General features: G+C 39.9%; 1 protein-coding gene across 4 annotated transcripts in view; it reads left to right on the top strand.

The window, feature by feature from the left end:
- Window positions 1-11,897: 11,897 nt before the first annotated feature.
- The window catches only part of gpc6a (glypican 6a), a 131,579-nt gene continuing 121,991 nt past the window's right edge, over window positions 11,898-21,485 (top strand). The window contains exons 1-2 of one of the 4 annotated variants that reach the window (XM_080490179.1): window positions 12,067-12,258; window positions 12,378-12,568. The gene's annotated coding sequence lies outside the window, so the exon portion shown is untranslated. Of the gene's footprint in view, window positions 12,569-21,485 lie in introns of all 4 variants that reach the window. The other 3 variants (XM_080490177.1, XM_080490176.1, XM_080490178.1) reach the window with 3 other exon arrangements.

The raw sequence follows: 21,485 nt of genomic DNA, 5'->3' as shown, positions 1-21,485 counted from the left end.
TGGTAAAGGGAGAGCTTTGCTTTCCAGCTTGGCTCCTTCTTCATCACATTTTGGTACAGCGACTGTATTATGGCAAATGCCTGCTGGAATCTGCATCCAATCTGACAATCCCTTCTCTCACTTGTGAATAAGACCCCAAGATACTGAGACCCTCTTCACCTGGGAAGATATCATGATGAGACACATTCCCACACTCACATACTAATGGTGACAGCTACCATAAAAGGTACGTGCACTTTGGCCTCATTATTTTGCTAAAAGGCACTTCAACACATGTGCAATATGGGGATCGAACTGCCAATTTTGTAATTGGAAGATACTAAATGAAGTCGAGCTGTGCCCAAGTGTCTTTTTACACTTTACACAAAAACGGATGAACATCAGTGGGTCATTTTTTTTTTCCTGGATCCACAGATTTAAGTCCTCACTATATTTGTGGGTAAATAATTTGCTTGTCCATTTTCTAAAATACTCACTCGCTAGTTTCTAACTGTGTGTCTGCCATTGGGCAAAGGGCAGGTAGTGTGCCATGATTTTACACAGATGCTCGCTGTGGCTGGAGGTTAATGGAAGCAGTGAGAATGAATCAAAACAGTAAAGATGCGATATAAAACCACCACATTGAGCTGAAAAGGTGATATAACGCCCTGTCTGGTTAATGGAAACTGTAGAGCTGGGTCAAAGTTTTTTATTTTTCGATGTGCAGTGTTTTTAGAGAAGGCTTCATCATGATTTTTTTTTTTTGTTATTATAAAAGATGAATATTTGTTGGCGCTATATTGGTCGCTTGATATGTTTGTTTTCAGCAATACTGACTGGCCATCAGTAATGAAATACAGTCTACAATGTGAAACCAACTCTACGCCTCTGTCACACAGATAAGCAGCAGGGACTCAGCTTCATGGTCCATGAATTTTAATGCTGTACTTTGGAGGTAAAGGTCACGGGTTTATGTAGGGGTCCTGGTGTGTTTCTCCGTGTGTATGTTTGTGCATATGTTTGTGTTTGCAGTCATTTGGTTCCTGATCAGGCTGATAAATTAAATCTGCTGAGAGAACAGGCATGGCACAAGGAGGACCCCTCACATGGGATGAATCTGACTTTTAATCCATGCTGGTGGTGAAAGAAATCGTTCTGAACAAGGGAGCACGCCTGCTATGTTTTGGTCATTCCCGACACTTTTCTAGTGGTGAACTCACTCACCTCTTCTCCTGCACTGCCTATTGGTTCTATCCAGTCATCTTTAATCACAAGAGCACTCACTTGATAGCTGTAATATCTCTGTAACGGATGTACAGGTGTGGTTTTTGAGACAGATGCTGTGCCGCCGGCATTTAAAAACCCAATCCAACATGGGGGCAATACACAGAAATACAGATACAGAGGTACAGACATACTGTGTGAAATTTGCATTGAAGCTTTACACACACACACACACACACACACAAACGCACACACAAATTTGATCATATTTTACTGCTGTATTTTTTTGTTTTGCAAATGGATTAAACACCAAAAGAATGTGTTCATTTTATTTCTTAAATGCTCTTCATTTCTTCGTTTTGTTTAGTTTATGGGAGCATTGAATTGTGATGGTACATTTCCATTTGAATTTCAGTTGCAAAAGCAACTTATCTCTATGTTATTGTTGTTAGAGTTCGAAGGCTCTGGACTCCATGGTGGTCATGAGGATAGGAGGTACAGTGAGGCTGAGAGATGAGGCAGATCTGGGAGTGTGGCTGGGTGTGTAGATGTGGAGGACGGCCTTGAATGTCAAAAAAGAGCTTTTGAAATGAACGTTTTGTTCTGTTGGGAGCCAGTAGAGTTTGTGGTGAACTGAGGTTATATGATGGATGGAAGGACCTCAGTTAGAGTTTATGGATAGATTTGAGCAGACAGAAGGGAATTTTAGAAGTCCGGGTGGGAGGTGACCAGGTCGTGGACTAGTGTTGCGATGCTGCTGTGTGAGAGGGAGGGGGCGGAGGTGGTTGATATTACGAAGGTGGAAGTATGCTGATGGGATCTGAAATGTTTTAACGGGATGAATTGAGTGTGCGAGAGGTACAATTGAAATCAGTCCAGGGGCTTATTTGATAGCCTGATGGCTGCCAATCTATGGCGGAGGATGGAATTGAGCGATGGTGTCAAATGCTGCACTCAGATTGAGGCGGAGGAGGAACAGTCAGCTGCCACCAGGAGCTCATTGGTGACTTTGATGACTTGATGACTTTAGAAGTGGGGTGATCGCAGATGGAGGAACAAACCCAGAGGTGAGGGAGGGAGAGATGATGGTGGTTATCTGAGATGAGAGGAAGGAGACGTATGACTTAACTGAGGCTGTTGGTTGTGGGTCAAGCTGGCAGGAAGATGATTTGGATTTCTGGATGAGATACTGATCATTAAATTCAAGTTAGAGCTTTCATTGTACTTGATGCGAATGTAATCTATCTATCTATCTATCTATCTATCTATCTATCTATCTATCTATCTATCTATCTATCTATCTATCTATTTGTCTTTTATTCTCAATACAACAATGTGTCAAAACGTGAACACATTTTAAATAAAAGTAACTTTTGTTGAAATTTTCAATTAATATCCATTCTTTAAATTTGACCCTTTTCAGTATCATCAAGAGATGATTAAACACTCTGCACTTCCAAATGTTTGACTCCCCCGGGCTACGTTTTTCTTGCTTTTTTCTCCATTTTCCCATTTCTCCTTGTCCTCCTCTTCTCTATTTTTGGTCTTTTCATTGCAATTGTTGTGAAAATATCATGTTTACTTTGAAATATATGTTGATCAGCACCTAATGCTGTTGTTTGTTGTTGCTTTTGTTTGGTGTTAATGTCGCAAACGAAAACATTTGAATCAGCCGTTGCGGGGAATAAAACCTGCAAAATCCATCTATTTGTCTTGTGCCAGGAAATGTTTGTGTCTCGCATCTCCACCGCGCTTGGTCAAATTCCTTCTCCGGCACTTGTCACTCATCTTGATGAGCTTTTGTGTCTAAGAATAGCTTTTACTCTGAAGGTTCTGGCATCTGTTAAGCTCATTTTAGGTGTTGGAGTCACGAACAAATTGTCTGCTTCTGCCTATCCAGTGGCAATTTGCAGTCGGACAACAATGCAGAGGCTCTTGCGAGAGCTCATATCCACTTTGTTGCTTTCAACAAAACATTGACGTCCAAGTTCAATATCCACAAATGTCCCTGTTTTCACATGCAACCGAAATAGATAATATGGAGATCCTTTCACATCCAATGCTATCCTTTTCTTTTCTTTTTTTTTATCCTGTCGTTAGCTTTTTTAATACTGCTGTCACTACTTTGACTTTAGTGCACTTGACTGCACTAAAAGCCATCTTACAGCTTTGTACTCAAAGCACAAGATGTGCGCTCAAATCAATCTTTTAACCTTACACAAATTGATCTGATCATCACTTTGTACAAGCTTCTCGTCTCTATTATTGGTCAAGACGCTGAAACTCAGAATGTTTCAGTTACTACTGTGTGGCCGTATATAGAAAAGATTTTTTTATCAACAATCCCTGCTCCTTCAGTGGCCATTTTTCTCAAACACACCCAGTGTTTTTAAAGGCTGAACAGTACTCTCTGTGAGAAGTATTCTCATCTCGATGTGGGAAACCTCTTCAGCGCCTGCTTTCTTTCTTTTGCAGCTGAGATTTTTCTTGTTTTTGAATCACATCATGAATGAAATGCACTTCAATCTGAAGAGGAAGACTTTCTCCACTTATTATCAACAAGTATTACAATTAGTATTAACAATAGAGCATTAGCTCATATATAAAATAACTAATATAATGTTTGCAGGAATGTTTTTCATCCGCAGCAACACTCTCTGTAACTCATCCGCTTCTGTTCACAATAAGTTTCATATTCCTTAATTATCAAGCCTCGGGACTTTATTAATTAGCTCAAAACAATTTTCATCACAGGAAAACAACCACCTGAAACTATTTTGAATTATGTATGATACATAAAAATGACTCACGCTGCAATGATTTGAATAAATCATTGCGGTTTAAATGTGAATCGGAAGAAATGAAGTGTTCTGTTAAGGGAAAACAGCCTCACACTTTTCAGCATGACATGTAAACTTCCTGCATTTAGAGTGCAAGTTCAAATTCACACACAATACTTGCAGTGAGATGCTTTATTTTTCTATTCTATTTATTAACTAAACCCATAACGTTAACAGTTGTGGTGTGGCTCACGCGTAAGGCCCTCTGAAACAAAGCCTACTCCAAAACAGACTAGTTAGTTGAAATAGCAGGTCAAAGTCTGCCCGCTTAATCTAATTAATGCTTGTCAACAATAGATTGATGTGCCTCTGACATGACCTTTTCCATGTTGTGTGAAAATGATTAAGGAGCAGGCATACTGTGATTTAACATTTGAGCCAGCATGCAGTTTATTGATTGTGTCTTCAGATCTGTGATTGTTAGACGGTGCGGTCTTTAATAGAATAAATTTAGTTCAATGTACATTTAAATTACTTTCTTGGTCCTACTGGCTTCAAACATGGAAATGCAGTAATGTATAGTTTTAGAAATGCGGGAATAAAAGAAGTATAAGCCTAAATGCTGCTATAAGCCTGTTGCACACGCACAAGCCAGTTTAAACATGATGTTGTCCACTTTATTAATTACACCTGTGTAATCGCAAAAGCTCTGCCTCGAATTCCACTTACAAGTTTTTGTTTGTTTTGTTCATTTCAGATGATGCATTGGCTCTCGTGGTTTGCATTGTCACCTCCCTGGGAGAACGTCCCCAGTTCAATTCAGGAATTTGTTGTATGTTTTTCTGGGTGAAGGTTGCATGTTTTCTCTCTCCCCCCCTCTCTCTCTCTCTCTCTCTCTCCCTCTCTCTCTCTCTCTCTCTCTCTCTCTTCCATGCATGGCATACTCAAATTTCCATTCACACTCCAAAGACAAGCATATAAGAGAAATCAGGCTCTTTAAATTGATAGCAGGTGTGAATGCAAGCGTGAGAGATCAACTGACGTAGCCTTCTTTAGGTGTTTAATGTTTTTTTTTTTTTTTAGTATACCCTTCCATAGCCTCTATCAAATTCTCACTGGTAAAGGTGCAAATAAATTAATAGTTCTTTATTGACAAAATAATATTCATTTATTATATAGAATATCTATTTACTTTTGTCAATATTTATTGACAAAAATAATTTGTATCATTGCAAACAAATGGTTTATGTTAGAGTTGTTTGATTAAACTACGTTATTTTAATTACAGTGACAGTTGATCATAAGGTGTGTAAACCGTATCAGATGACACTGTAAGTGTAATTTTTGACACTGAGAAAAACAATCGAAAGCACCATCATGCTGCAAATAATCCCAACACTCTTGTTACATCCCAGACTGTGACTAAATCTGACTTATTTGCTGCAATTCACAACATGCAAAACATTGTGCCAACTGCATGACCCCTGAATTCATTCCTGTATTATCAGAGCGCCACGAGATCGAGCGTTCAGTGCTCAATCAGACAGAAGGTTGTTGCTGCCGTAGCCATGTGCCTTTAGGCTGAATCGAAATTCACCTTCAAATTATACAACCGGAATATTTCAGATTCTGAACGTTGCACTGCCAAATATATATTGCAGACCATTCAACACCAGCCTCCAACATCTTTTAAAACTATAAGATCATAACTTTTATGTTTGAATGTCAGTGCGGCTCCACAGCAAAGAAATAAAAAACGCTCTTGCCTTTGTTCATCTCCAGGATGCAATAAGATGAGCCTGAACTTCTGTTTCATCACTTTAATATGAGGGTCCTAACATTATTTGAGTCCATGGTTTGGATGTCTCATTGACTCTTTCATGCAAAGATATTGCAGTTATACTCATATATTCATGAATAAATACAGTAAAATACATAGCTGAATTGTCATTTTAAAAGACATGATATTCTTTAAGGTTGAAGGTTAACATCTAGATGTAAATAAATAAAAACATCATTTTTTTGTTTTGAAAAAAAAAAGTATATATTTCTTGTTAAGCATTGTAAATACAAGGGTAATCTTTCTTGAGGAATAAAAAAGTGGTGATTTACCTTTTTACAGTAATTGCACATATTTGTGTTAAACATCCATGAATTATAAATATATGATTAATTATTCATCTCCTTCCTTGCTGTACTAATGTGAACAAAGTGACCTTATTCTTTTGCTTAGACTGTACTTCACATAGCAGTGATGACACTGCATGCTGACTTGTATAACGCATGCAGTGATTCAAGTATATATTAGCTCCATGAGCAAAAGCATGGATATTCATGGTGCATTGAAATTGAATATTAGTTTGTGTGCTTATTTTTATATTAATAATTGAATCCATCCACTCCACCATACAGCACGCCGCCGCACCATTTATCCACAGTGTCAGACAGTTATTTGTCTTCTCGGTGGCTCATGGGTACATCCACAGTGTATTGATTCTGATTGATTGGACCATCTATCTTTAGGTCTTCCTATTTGTGTAACTGTCTCGATATTGATTCCAGTTCAGAATAAAACTTAGGAACATTAATAGCTTCTGAAAAGGTGAAGTCAAATTTCTGACAATTAGCCCTCCTTTATGGAGCTGGATGGTGAGAGCTCAGTTTTCCCCACGGTGAGCTGCATATGAGTCACGATGAACCCTGCGCGGACTCCTGGTGGTGAGCTATCGATCCACTACTGGGATCACCTTCTGGCCATCATCTCGAGGCCTCATTAGCGGGGGATTATTAGCTGAGTCGGACGATCTTAGTGTTGCACAGATGAAACCAGTGGTGAACTGGAAGAGAGCATTTGATCTTAGCTTTGTGACTGGCGATAGAAGATGATTAGACAGAGCTGCCATACTGACCTGAAACACCTTTTGCTCCTATAAAAGAGGTAAGTGTGGGCCAGTCTGGGCTTACAGCTTAAACAAACTGCAACTCAACACCTGATTCATGTGTCTCGTGGATTGCAAGAACAGATGTAAAAATTAACGTTCAATATAGTTACAGCAAAATGAAAATGACTAGACCTGCTTCATATTAGCAAAAGCCATTGTGACAGAAATGACAAAATGAATAAATGAATGAATGAATGAATGAATGAATGAATGAATGAAATGCCACATCGATATACATTTAGTTAAAGATGTGACAATTTAATTTTCTCTGACGTTCCACGTCAAAGCTTTTCAACACATCTACTATAAATCACTTGAAGAAAACTGTCAGTATGGCTAAATTACTTGGTATTATTATGTTGATTATAAAACATACTGTACATCATTATTCCATTTTCACCATGAACATATGAATAATATAATGTAATATAACATTTGCTCATTGGATGACAGTCTGTGAGAGCAAGATTATTTATTTTTTGTTTTCTTATTTAAGGTTCAGAAGAAATTGAAGTTGGAGAAAGCGGCTTCCCAAATGGAGGAAATACAATTTATCATATTGTTGTGAGAAAAAAAAAGGGGGTTCCTTGTCCTTTTTTTTTTTTTTTTTTGTCCCTGTTGCTTTTTAAAATTTCCCTTTCAAAAAACTGACTTTCCTCTTAATCCCACTAAAATTATATGAAAACAATTATATGGAGCAAAATTTGTTTCATTTAGATCACATGAACCACTGAGTCTGTCTTCCTCCACGATAATGGCTGAAGCCAACACAGTCGAGTAATATCTCCCGTTTCATTTAGACCGACAAAAACCGTCTGTTCTTGGGGGAAATTTCATATCATTCCCAAACAGCAGCACCTTTTACATTTGATTTCTCCTGAGACTTGGTTTACTCTTTACAGATATCTGTTAATGAGTTCTGCTTTGGTGAGAAATGATGTGATGTAGGTGAGGCCACTCTCTTTTGTTGCTTGTTTGACTCTGGAGTTTTGCCAGCAGCTAAAGAAAAAGAAAAAAAAAAAGAAATTTAAATTTTTACTTGAAAAGTCTAAGAAGATGCGAATGTGATTTTGACATGATCAAATCCAGCTTCAGCATGCACCGCTCTTTCTTTGTGTTTTTTGATCACGCTGCTCGGTATGCTTGTTCCGTGAATGCATGTTTGTGATCATGACAAGAGAAAACAGTTAAGTATAACGAAACGTTTTGTGTAAAACACTGTCATTTTTAGCTACTACTATGAAAACACAGTAACAAATCTCCAACAAATATATCCGTGTTGGTTGTGGCTTTTCTTTCAAAAAGAAATGCACTGGCAGCTTTGATACCTGATATATTGATGGGAGCACAATTTAAAAGAAGTTTTCAGGTAGCTAATTTTATTTCTCATCTTTTCCACCATGGTTTTCTTAAAAAAAAAAAAAACACTGGTCCTGTGCTCTGTGTGTCGTGGTTGCCGGAGTTATCTGCCAGTTTCGGTGCCAGCTCTTTTTGAGGTACGCTCCCGATAATTTACTCTCGCTGGGTAATTCTTACCCAGCCAGGGAGATTCAAAGCACAGTGACATATACTCACTTGTAGGAGGTGGTCCAAGTCCGTCCCTCTATTGTGAGAGTCTTCTATCCCAGACAGCCAGACGCCAAGAGCTGTTTGTTTCAAAACTGACGAGTTGAAGTGAGAGAGGCGGTCCTTTTGCACCTCCGATTTCTTGTTCGCTTCAGCCGGAATCTGTATAGCACGAGTCATATATTGTAGTTGTGCTATGCAGATCTATGCTCAATTCAAAGATTATTTTGGTAATGTGGCCTAACATTAAGTATATATCACACTGTAAGACTACAAAGCCCTTCAACAACCAGATCAATATTTCTACGCTACAAATGGAGAACTGGGAATTTATTTCTCTTTTTGGGACTCAGTCCAGAGGAGGTAATGGGACACGTCTTTTACTCTGGTAGTCTATCACCAAGAACCGGAACAAAAAAAACGGTTTATTTACAGGATGAGCAGAGACGCTGCTCTTGAATATATTGTTGTGTAACTGCAGTGCAAACGTCGGCTAACAGCGTGGAGGAAATAAATTAGAGAACCAGATACATTTAAATGAGATTATAATTTAAATGATTCATCCACTATTTATCAAATGTAAGTCACTAAAATGGAATGATCTAGTTGATTATAATATTCTTCAGGTTTTGTGTAAAGCCAATAAAAAAACATTGCCAATGAACATCCAAGAAAAGTTTGAAAAAAGAGAGTCACTATTATTTGAAAGAAACTGACACCTTTAAAAACAAAAACAGCATTTTATTTTTTACTTTTGAATGAAATAAAGAATTACACTCAAACAATCAATCAAACATTCTTCATCTGAAGATGACTGTGATCAAATGTAACTAGATGGTGTTATAGTACACAGAACCATTCAAAAGTTGCTCAGGCTGGGAAGGAAGTCATTGCAGACCAGAAATGTAGGAGAACTGAGGCTGTGGATGTGACTGACTGAATCATGACTATGGGAACAAACGGTGGAGTGAAGAGCTCCTGGACAGATGTGGAAGACTGTTCCCCATTGGATAAGATTCGTAATGCCTGTGACGTACCACCAAGCACATCCTACTTGTTCTCCTGGAGGGAGGTGTCATAGCCTAAGCTGCTGCTCAAATGTTCTGTGTGAGGAGCACTGCTGTTGGCATCACCACTAAGTAAAGTATTGCCGTTTCAGGGCCGGGGATAAGCCGCCAGCTGATGACAGGACCACTTCCCCCTCGACTGCTCGCAACAGCACATAACTGGGAACTGATAGTTGATATGAATAAGCAACTGAAGTTTCCAAGGATTGTTGCCACAACATTACTCAGACCAGATGTGGTTCTCGACTCCGTTCTCTTGGAGCTCACTGTCCCTTGAGAGGACTGCATGAAAGAAGCCAATGAGAGGAAAAGGGGGAACTATGCAGCGGGGTGTGAGTCCATTGAGGGAACATGCAGAACATTTGTGGGCCAGTCCCTCTGCAAGACCTTCAATATACTGGTCTACGCAGAGATAGGCAGCAGAAAAGGTTTCATGGTGGCTGTGGATGAAGAGAGAAGAGCCATGGTTAGGGTGGCGCTGCAGGTTGGGACTTGATCATCTTCGCTGGTTCACCTGGATGAGAGTGTATGATATGTGAAAGAAGCCCCCCAAAAAAATCTTGAGGACGCCAGGTCACATCACTGATGACGTGTCCATGGAGCATCACAAATTGATCTATTTCACAAGTTCACCAAAAAAAATAAAAGTTGTGCAATGCATCTATCAGTGCGGTGCATGACAAAAATATTGTAGTAAGATACAAAGATGCAGTAATTTCTCCACAACCTTGTACAAACTCTATTTCTAGTCTAGTGCAACACTGCTCCGCTGCTTTTTCTTTTACATTTCACAACCCTGAATAGGTAATTGCACTTTTACAGTGCATTTTAAAGTTGATTTTAACAAGCCACAGTAGCTCCTAAACCCACAAAAAACACACAGCGGGAGTGTTTATACAGGATATTATGAGATGCAGTCTACTTTCATGCTCTCAGGAGAGCACATTTCATGTTATAACGAGATACTTCTCCTGTTAGATTTTCTTCATTATAAGAGGAAAACTTTTTCATCCTCCTCCTAACAAAGTTGCTTCATTGTTAAGAGATGTAGAAAATCACTTTGATGCCAGGCAGGGTGTGAAAAGTCAGTTCAGTTCAGTGCTGCCAGGTATTTTGTGGCCAGTGAAATTAAATTAGGTCGAGTCATCTTCATAAATAGAAAATTCACAAACAACTTTGCCTTAATTAAGATTTTGTATTTAAGGATCTTATTACAAGCTGTTGAATAGGCACTAACCAGTGTGTGTGTGTGTGTGTGTGGGGGGGGGGGGGGGGGGGGGGGGGGGGGGGGGGGGTTTATGTAAATGTCAGAGATAAAAAGGAAATCATATCATTCTGTCAAATTATGTATGCTTCAAATATAAACAAATAGTTTTTTTTCTTATCTAAAAGAAAAGCTTAGGGTTACACGGCTCTGTAGTGGGTATAGTGCATGAACATCCCCGGTTTAAGTCTGGTTGATGATCCTTCTGTGTGGAATTTGCATGTTCTCCCTGGGCGTAAATTGGTTATCTCCAGATACTAAAGTTTCTTCTTGTTGTCCAAAAACACGTCACTGACTTGACTCAGCTGGGATCCGCTCCTTATCTGAAACCTTTAAAGATCTACGGATGATGTGTGGATGGAAAAGTGTGTTTCCCTCATGCTTTAACTGTGAAGCTCCATTATACATTAGATGCATCTCCAATGCTCAAACTCAGGGACGCTTATCCGACGTCATCATGATGGCAAGCTGGAATGTGGAGTCAGAACGATACTTGTCAAACATTATTTTTTCCACCGTTTCAATAATTTCTTTTTAGATGTAAATCTAAAATGTGAAAATTATGAAGTTTGAAAATACATTTATTCAATTTCGATCATATGCATTGGGCTGGAAAATTCATATATTTTTGAAATGGGGAGGGGGGGAGGGGACTGCTCTATCCACCACAATTATGGGAATTGTGCTATTGGTGGAAGACTACAGAAAGACTACATTAGGGTTTGGTGGGGTTACAGGAAATCCATGTATGCCAATTTAAAGTCGTGTGAAGCGATGCAAATACTGTGTGACTGTGCCGTGTGTCACGAACTGATATTCTAACATGCAGCCTGTCTCACATGATTTTATCCGCTTTCATATTTTCACTTCCACCGCTCGGTCCCATCTGAAGACACTTGTGGGCCAGCAGAGGTTTTCTCCGGGTTTGCCGACTATCAATACATCGGTGACATTAGGAGGGATGAAAACAAATAAATAAATCATCCGTGCGTCTGGTCAGTGTGTCCGTCTTTCCACTCCGCCCACTCTCCACCTCCACCTCCAGCTCGCCGCGCCTCCAACATGTGTCTCCCTCACACCGACGTGCTGCGGTGTGGCGTGCATTACCACAGATGCAGGCAGGCGGAGGAGGTTGCGCGCCCCTGGATGCGAGCCGCTGAAGTCAGTCACTCCACTCCATGTTTTGCCCTGCCCTCGTGCGCTCTGCTCGCTGCGCGGCGTGCGTCTCCGTTGCGTTCGTCTCTCCTTCACAGAAACGCGGGGCAGCTGTGTGTGCGGGAGAAGTTGTTGGCACACTGAGCACCAGGTAGCTCCCTTCAACACGGATTTGTTTTTTGCGCCGGGAGCTGTCGGACTCATTGTTTGTATTTTTTTTTTGTTTGCTTTTTTGTTTTTCTTTTAGAAGGGAAAATGAGGCGGACGCACCAGTATCTACAGTGAGGAGTGATTTATTATTATGTTTTCTTCTTTTTAAATGAGCATCTAACACCCCTGGACAAATCTACCAATCTGTCCCCCCTTTTTGGATTGTTTTTTTTCTATATATCTATCGGAGGAGCTGGTGAAACACCATCAAGGATTTCACTGATGTGTGCGATGTGGAGGCTGCAAGTCGCCTTATGTACTCTGTCGGTGCTGTCCCTGTCATCTGCTGGTGAAAGCAAAGCGCGGAGCTGTAGCGACGTTAGACAAGCTTATAACGCTAAAGGATTCAGCCTTGCCAATGCACCTCATCAGGAATATCAGGTAGGTGAGACTGACAGCATCATCTCGTCTTCTCCACGTGCCACGTCTCGCTCCCCGTCCTCAGATTAAACACAAAGGCAATGAACTATGTGATCTTTCCCAAAACCTTTGAGCATCGACTTGATCTTGCTACTTACATCCTGTCAGCAATGCGGTTTCTTTTTCTTTTCTTTTTTTTTTTAAATCTGAGGATTCAAACAGACTCTACACAGTCTTCATAATAAGAATTAAAAAAAAGAAGAAAAAAAAAAGGATCCTATTTTTGGCAGCGTGTCCCGATTCGTGAAGCTGACTTCCCCAAACCATTCACCCCCCCCCCCCCCCCCCCCCCCCCCCCCCCCCCCAATCGACGCCTTGTTGTAAAGTGTTGGATACCTTTCCTTGAATGACATGCAATTCGTTGCTGATTGATGTCTCACATTTTCATTTTAGTCAGAGATGAAAGACTGCAAGCTGAGTGTATTACAACCCCAGGACACGTGTCATTCACATGTCTCCTGTTTCTAGTGAAAACGGATTAATGTTCCTAAGAAAGTTTGGTTTCAGTTTAAAAAAAACAAAGTTTGTCCATTTTGAATGTGACATTTCAGTCTGACATTAGTAATGCCATAAAGTCAAGTCATACATGAACCTGTCACCTCGTTTGCCCTTTTGAATATTAGAAAATAGGCGTTCAAAGAGACGAATCCATCCAACACATACAGTAACTGCCATCGTGCGCTTGACCTGAAGTCACCTACATTTGGGATTCACTTCCGACCGACCGCACTCCAAAGTCTCAATAAGGTATATTTCAAAACTGGCTGCATGTACCTGTTGCTCATATTCAACAGAAGATCATGGAGCTTGTTGTGTTGGATTTGGCTAAATAGTGCGTGCTGTTTACCAGCAGGGGGCTGTATGCACTCAACATGCAATACTCCTTCTGCAGGGGATCTTTTTTTTGTCTTCCCGTTTAGATTTTCCTCAAGGCTACAGCTTAGGTTTTTAATTCATGCTCTTTGGTAGAGCCGAGATATGGTTTTTTTTTATTATCTCTTGTGTGGTGGTAATCACATTTATGGTCAAAGCAAGAAAAGAGATTCGTCAGTAAACATAGTGTGCATCATGAGAGGGGAGAGGAGAAGCAGAGAGACCTGAAGTTAATCCCTATATTGCCTCTTACAGACAAAACAGAGACACTGGTTTGGTAATTGGCAGTGTCAGGCAGTAATGATGATAGAGTCGCCTTATTGTGTTTTAACATGGTTTTGGTATGATGGGGAAGGGAATAGTTTTGTTATTGATTGACCATATAAAAGTCTGTGCCGGCGACCGTATCTATTGTGGGAGGGCCTCACAGTGTTATGTTCTCGATTCATAGTCCTGGACTAATCTTAAAACTAGAAAATGACAACAAAAGAAAGCCTTTTTTTAGATTCAAAATGTGACATTTGAAGAGACAAAACTTGGCATCTGTTCTTGTTTTGCTGAAGTAGTAACTTCTATTCCATTTATCGACAGCTCAGAAGCAGACGCTTTTAGCAGACTACTCAAATGAAAACAGCAGACAATGTGGGTAGAATAATTAATGCGTAGTTTTTTTTTTTCTCTCTCTCAGGCACTTACAGGGATACACTTATTAAAACAGTGCAGTTGCTGTTTTATTATTATTACTATTTCATTATTCATCTCCATATGGCAGGGCACTTGAAGCAGGACCAACACGGTCAATTCAGGTGAAGCTCCCCTTGCTTTAATATTAACCACAAACATTTTACTGTTTCTATTGTCTCTTGTGTATTTACACTTTTTATTCAATCCCACTTGATTATTTTTTTTTTTTGAATATATTTTCCAAGACAGTGTTTCATACTTTCGTTTTGCAGCTGCTTTCATTTAGTTTGACAGCTCCTAAACAGGATTTTGACTTCACATAGTTGGAGCACAGAGTTCTTGTTGGCCTCCGGTTCCCTGGATGAGATCCATGTATCACAAGAAGAATTTCGGTTGTGTCAGATAATGTTTTATACATGATTTGGATAATACGTGGACACGCTGTCTTAGTTTTGTCAAGTTTATGGCGTTTTATCTCAGGAAACACCAGCTATCTGTTGAAAAATGTCAGCATATTTAAGTAAAAAAAAAAAAAAAAAAAAAAGCTGTCCATCCCAACCTGTTTACAATTGATGCAGCTGCATAAACAATACATGCAATTGGATTTTGTTGTTTTCAAATAACCTTTGCATAAATGCAGCAGAGGTTAGATGTGGGCCTCGGGAGGTGGGATAGTAAAAAGCCCTCAATTAGGCCTGATTAGTTATGCTAATACAAACGTGTGGTGAGCTGCAGGAACAGTGTTAGCACTTATCCCTCCATCATTTGCTGTGTCATGCTACTGCTATGCCTCTAGACACAGAACACACAGGTTTAATGCCTCTGCAGCGGTGGCCTCCTCAAGTTCTAAGCTCCCATTTGCATAAGCTAATTATTTTGACAGCTCTTTGTCACTGACAAGCTGAGCGATGGTGTTGGAGAGGTTACAGAGTTGTTTATAGCCGTTATAAAACACAATAGGGTGAAGATACAACGGATGCTTGAATATGCTATCAAAAAAAAAAAAAAAAAAAAAAAATCCAGTCATTTAAAGTAATTGAATCAAAAGACTTTTTTTTTTTTTTTTTTTTCTCAAGGACAGAAATGTAGATACCTTTCTTTCAGTTTCTTTTGGCTTGAATAGAAGTTTCCATTCCATCCTTGCAGCCAGTATTTAAAGCGGTCCCTAAATGGGTCTAATGGGCAGGAGGGTCATAAAATTTATCCGCAAACGTAAAGAATCCAATAAACCATCCAGAGTAAAAAAAAAACCTCTTATAAATGTTTCAAGAATCACACCAGCCTGCGAGGTTGACTCTTTGTGGTTTTATTTTTCACTTCTAAAAGTTTTTAGGTAAATGCTTCCTTTATTTTCCAATCAGTGTGTTCTTTTATATCACAATGATACTCATGATGCCAATGACAATATGTCAAATTATACAATGATTATGAAGCAAGCAGCACCGTGCTGTCGTGGTTAACACTCGTGCTTTATAGTTGGAAACAGTTTCTGTTCAAGTCAGATTTGAGGTTTTGCACTCATGCTTGAGTTTTCTCCCCAGTTACCGTACTTTACATTGAAGGCTCCTTGGTTACTATAAATTTCCAGGAAGCGTATAAGTGATTGTGTGTCTGGTTCTCTGGGATGGACAGTTGACCGGTCCAGGGCATGTGCTGTCTTCACCCACAGTGAGCTGGGATCTGCTCCAGCAACTTGTGACCCTGAGTTTGATAAAGCTGCATTAAAGATGGACGGGCCGATCATAAAGCAGAAATATGTAGGAGGCGGTCTCCCAACTGCTTTTGAGATATGAAGAGATGCCCAGCAGAACACAATTTCATTCATACTCTATGCTTGGGCAGTTTTTTATTAATAATATAGTTTTATCCTTGCATGATAATATTACTATGAATTTTAAGCAGACATTTGGTAAATTGTCAAAGTCAGCTGACATAAGAAGAGGTCAACTGTACTACACACCTCAATGCCAGAGGAGAGATTTTTTTACTTTTGCTTAATGAATCTTAAGTGCTTCAGCTGGTTTACAGTACTGGAGTAGTGGGTCGCACAGGGTTAGTAAGAACAATCTTACTTGCTTTAGTTTTCCTATAGCAAGGAGATTTTTGGCAGAACACCATGGCTATTTTATTTATGTATTTATTTTATTGGCACAGATCAGCTCAGTGCGATAGAGCTGTGGTGCAGAACTATGCTGTTGTATGTGGACTGAACCTGAAAAATGTGCAAAGCTGGCTTCTGGACAGCTTCATTAAAGTCCACCAAGCTGAGTTTGTGATTCCCTTGTGCTCGTGTCGCCTGCCTGGTATGTGATGCAGCAGTCGACCAACAATCCAGCTTGCCTGGGAGGTTCAGACCCGTGCTTGCGTGTCAGACATTAGTTATATTGTCACACATTTCATTGCTGGTTGATTGTCAGCCCTCTGTTCATAAACACAGCTGCTCCTCAATGTTTCCAGTCAGGCCCTGCTCTGGAGTGTCTCTGAGACTTTGCTGTTAATATCAACATGTACTTACACAGAGCAGTTGGGATTCTCATGGGTGGACGCGGCTCTTTGCTACAGCTTTCAAACAAAACCGCTCGATGTGCTGCAGTTCCCATTACTGCTGTGCCCACGTCTTATATTTCCCTTCTCAGGAATAACAATTACCTTTGGGGTTCAGCCATAACAACTTTAAAGAATATTATTTGATTTCTCTTTAACAGAACAGTTATTAGCTGTTATACAATGCAGCGTCTTTTTTTCCTCATGTGAATATCTAATACTCAAACTCTCTCTGTTGCTCACTGTGATCTTGACTCGGCTGTTTGTAGGCTGTGAATGCGTCTATTTCCCCAAGTCCCTTAAACACAACCCAGATCTCAGAGATCTTTACTGTTTGTACTTAAGGACCCTTGTGAACCTTCAGTATATGGTGTTATTGTCAAAATGTAAGCTTTTTCAAAATAGAAATCCTTGTAGAGCTCAAGGTACTTCATCTTATAACTCCTGTTTAACGTTCCTATTCATTTAAATCAGGTACTTGGGACAGCTTGACATGAATCTTACCCAGAATTTTAATATGATAAAATAAGTTTTGGGGTCTGATTTTCAATTAGCTGAAACTGTAACTGAGTTAAGCCTATCAGTAGCAGTCCCTGAAGAGTTTATTGCAGTTATATATAAATCTATATATAAAACCCATGCATTATTATTATTATTATTATTATTATTATTATTATTATTATTATTATTATTATTATTATTATTATTATTATTATTATTATTATATACCGCTGTGAAAACTCTTGCCCAGCAAAAAACTCTGAGGGGCATTTCTTTTTTTTTCCAAAGCCCATTAAGATGCTCTCGGCTCTGCCAAATTGGAAATAAGTCTCCTGCCATCCTGTATACATCTTCAGAGAGAACGGTTAATGAGATGTGAGGGAGATTATACTCCCTGTGTGTGTGTGTGTGTGTGTGTGTGTGTGTGTGTGTGTGTGTGTGTGTGTGTGTGTGTGTGTGTGTGTGTGTGTGTGTGTGTGTGTGTGTGTGTGTGTGTGTGCGTGCGTGCGTGCGTGCGTGTGTGTGTGTGCGTGTGGCAGTTTATCCTCACTTTGTGGATCTTTCTTTTGCTTTGTGTCTCCATTGTGGTAGAAAATGACAAAAAATGTTTTGTCTTTCACTGAATGAGACAGACTGTGTGCCTAAGACATCCAAATGAGTTTGATTGTGAGTCTTCCCGCGGAGCAGTTCAGATTTGGTAAAAGCGATTGTCTGATAGTTGTCTTGACCTGAACAATCTGTCAACCCTCTGCAGGCATTCATGCCTGAAATGCACATGGTCTGCGAGCTTCCTGGAACCGTCCTCAGCACCATGTATGGTGTTTTCTGAGTAGTGTGAAAAGCCTCCCGGCCCGCGTAGGAGACTGCTACTGCACTTTTTCCAGTTTTCAATCAACTGCTGGCCTAAATCAGTAATGGAGGGGGGGATTAAGAATCGCTGCCCTCTCAAGCCTGGAAGGGAACTTGAGAATAAGAAGTTAAAGGAGGGATGTGATTGTATGCTGAGGGATTAGAAAAGATACTAAAGAAAATAAGCGGTGAAATAAATTGACATTCCCAGTAGTACAGAGCATATAGGCATGGAAAGCATTCTTGACAAACCATGTGTTGACATGATATTTTCAATGGGAGCTGTGTGAGCTGGGACGAGCCCTGGGGTACAAGAAAGGAGTCAGGTAGAATGTAATCCATCTGAATTCACGGGATTAGAGATCTGACTTGGTATTTGTGTTGCATCAAAGTATTGCTACGTGCTGCTTTTTATTCTGGCTTTCTTGGGGGGGAAAAAAAAAAAGTCTTCAGCAATGCTTCTCATGCTAAAATCTTATAAGAAAGATTCTCGTCTGAATGAACTGAGGGAAAAGTCACATGTGAGCTCTCTCCATGGGGAAAACTCTTTTCCCAGCGGGTTTCAGTCTGTGGCAAGGACACTGCAGAAATTCTGTTGACTGACATGGGTGGGAGGGTCCTGTTATTGTCTACAGGGGGCAGTAATTGTGATTTGCGAAGACGATTTTGGTTGCGCCCTCTAGCGTAGCGGTGTTTCTGGCTTTTCTGTCCGTATATATTACGTATGGTGGAGAATAAGTGCGTTTGGTTGTGTTTACTGTTACGGTTTTTCATTCAGCCCACAGAGGCTTTTTGCCTCTGGGGAAGTGTGTCTGAATAGAAGTCCCAAGCCTGACACCAATGATCGGGCTCAGAGAGACGAGAGCTTTGGGAAAAGCCACATGGGTACATCATATCGAGGTGTCAAGGATGCAAATACTTTTCACACTTGGGACTTTTTATTTTTGTTTTCTAGACACAGATAAGTACACATGGCTGAGGTGGTTCGCTAAGTAAGTCACCCCTCAGAGACGTGGAAGTAAACAAGCATTAAGTACAAATAAACATGGTGTGACAACATCGTCGTGGAAACATCAGATGCTGTCAACAAATACCAGCATATCTGCTGCCTTTGGCGTCAGAGACCTGACAATGACACTGTTGTACTGTTAAAAAAACAAAAAAACATTGACAGTTTCCACCCCTGAAACCCTCCGTGGTGATTTCATTGTAACAAAACCACAGGGGTGTTTTCATGTATCAAAATCAATGGTGCAGATGATCCAACATTTTAGACGTGTTTTTTTTTTTTGTTTTTTTTTGTTTAAAGTACAAAGTCATTGCCGAACATCAGTGGCTGACCTGCAGATCCTTGAACATTATCCAAGACCCTAAATATAGTGAAGCTTTTGTTACAGAATTATAAAAGCAGGGAAATGAATACTTCAGTAAAAACCCACACTTTTAAAATTGTTTTACACGTTGAGATAGAAAAGCAAGGCGATTAAAAAAAAAGTCTAATAAAAATTTTTTTTATATAAAATTAAATGTGCCTTAGCTCGCTCCTCTTTGGTTGAAGCCTCCCCACACACACTATATGGGTGGCTGTTATACGCCTGCGAAGTGCTAGAGGAAACTGAATTTATAACAACTAGGTCGCACTAAACTTTATTAACCTTTTATCTAAAGAAGACGAAAGAAATCACACATTGTTAAATGATGGTATATGTACAATTGAATACTCTATTAGGAATCACTGTTAAAGTTCTTTTATTTTCTATCTTTCAGTTTTTGATTTGATTTGATTTAATTTTAAAACAATGAAGCTGTGCAGCACAAAAGTTGATCTGATCCCAGCATTATTCCGTTGTTGGTTTGGCTGTCTTATTGGCAGTAGAAGAGAAAGATCTCAGTAGGTTCCAGGGTTTAGTGCAGGAGGATGTGAAGATAGTTGGTCTCGTGGAAAAAGGAGGGGAGATGGGGAGATGCAGGCAGGCGATCCACTGTGGTAACCCTTTAAGTTGAAACGTGGAGAAGAATGGGATTTGTCAAACATGTAGTATGCATTTAGTGTCTTTAAAACAGTCCAAAGTTTTATAAGTAACTGTCACACTTTCATCCAGAATTGATTTTGCTTTAGTCTTTTTTTTCTTTTTTTTTTTTCAACAAGCGATTCTCCCTCTTTTCCAGAGAAAATCAATTAATTCTGTCCTCTAGACGAAAAGGAAAATGTGCAGTGTTGCCTTGTACTCCGTGGTCTGAAGTATCAGGCAATGTCACACTCACTCCAAACCGAGCAGCAGCCCGTCCAGCAAGTGAAATTCAAACTCATGGCTGCGATGAGGGGTTCTGTTTCATTCTTCTTGACTGCCAGAGGTGGTAGAAACTCACTTTTTTGTCCCGTCTCTAGTGGCTATCCAGGTTTCTAACAACTCATGCACAGTTTTCAGCATGAAAGTGTTTCATAACTGGACTATTAAAGCGGCTCCGTGTTGGTTCTGGGATTTTGCAATTTTGCAAACTTAAAGATACAAGAAGACAGGTTTGTGTCCACACCACTGGGTTTGCTTGATGCCCCCCCCACACACACACACAAAAGAAAAACAGAAATCTCGATTTTATATACACTAGTGCAAAGAGGAAAAGAAAATATACATTAAAAAATGCATACTCCATCCCAGCACCTTATTGGTATTCAAGTTCACTTATTTCATTTGAGAAGCACCGCAGTGGGCTGAACAAAAGAGCTCCAACTGCATGACTGCATCTCTCAAGTGAATAGACAATTATGGCTCACCAAGCAACGAGACAAAGGAAAACCACAGCGCCAGGCTCGCAGCATTCCCAGTGATTTGTTTGAGATTGTATTTTCAAACAGCAGCAGTTGTTAGTTAGGACAAGACATGCAAAGAAGGCATGCTGTTCCAGTTATGAATTAGAAAATTTATACCGATTACATGGGTGCATGACCCAGTTTAGTGTGATCTCGTTCGAGGGTTGAGGTGGAGAGACTAATTGGAGATCGTTATTATTTTTATGTTAATGTGAAAATGTAGAGGGCTGATCTTAACCCCGGGTCATATTTCTGGGCTTTAATTATAACATTAAATAATAGCCTTTGCAGTGAAAGGTCTTTAGGGATCTAATGACACTCCCTCGTGTGTCAGAGGTTGGTGTTGTGTTTCTCAGCCCTGTATTGCCTCATTTCATTTTCACTCTCAGTAAGGAACTATATGACTTTTAACTGCGCAACATAAGGGAGCCCAAATTCTGTTGATGACGATGGAATTCACGATCATTTTTTGTCACACAGTGAGAGCATACGAGGGAAAACAAAATGAAGCTTCTTTGAGATTTAAGTCTAAAGTGTTCCAAGAAACACACCAGGAAATAAAACAGTGCCTGGTTTGAGAATGCCTTGTACCTGCTCTGAACTGCTGGATGTATT

This window comes from Lipophrys pholis, assembly GCF_963383615.2.
Source record: "Lipophrys pholis genome assembly, chromosome: 2".
Lineage (NCBI taxonomy): Eukaryota > Metazoa > Chordata > Actinopteri > Blenniiformes > Blenniidae > Lipophrys > Lipophrys pholis.
The sequence above is the reverse complement of the archived record's forward strand: the minus strand, read 5'-3'. Positions and strand labels throughout refer to the sequence as shown.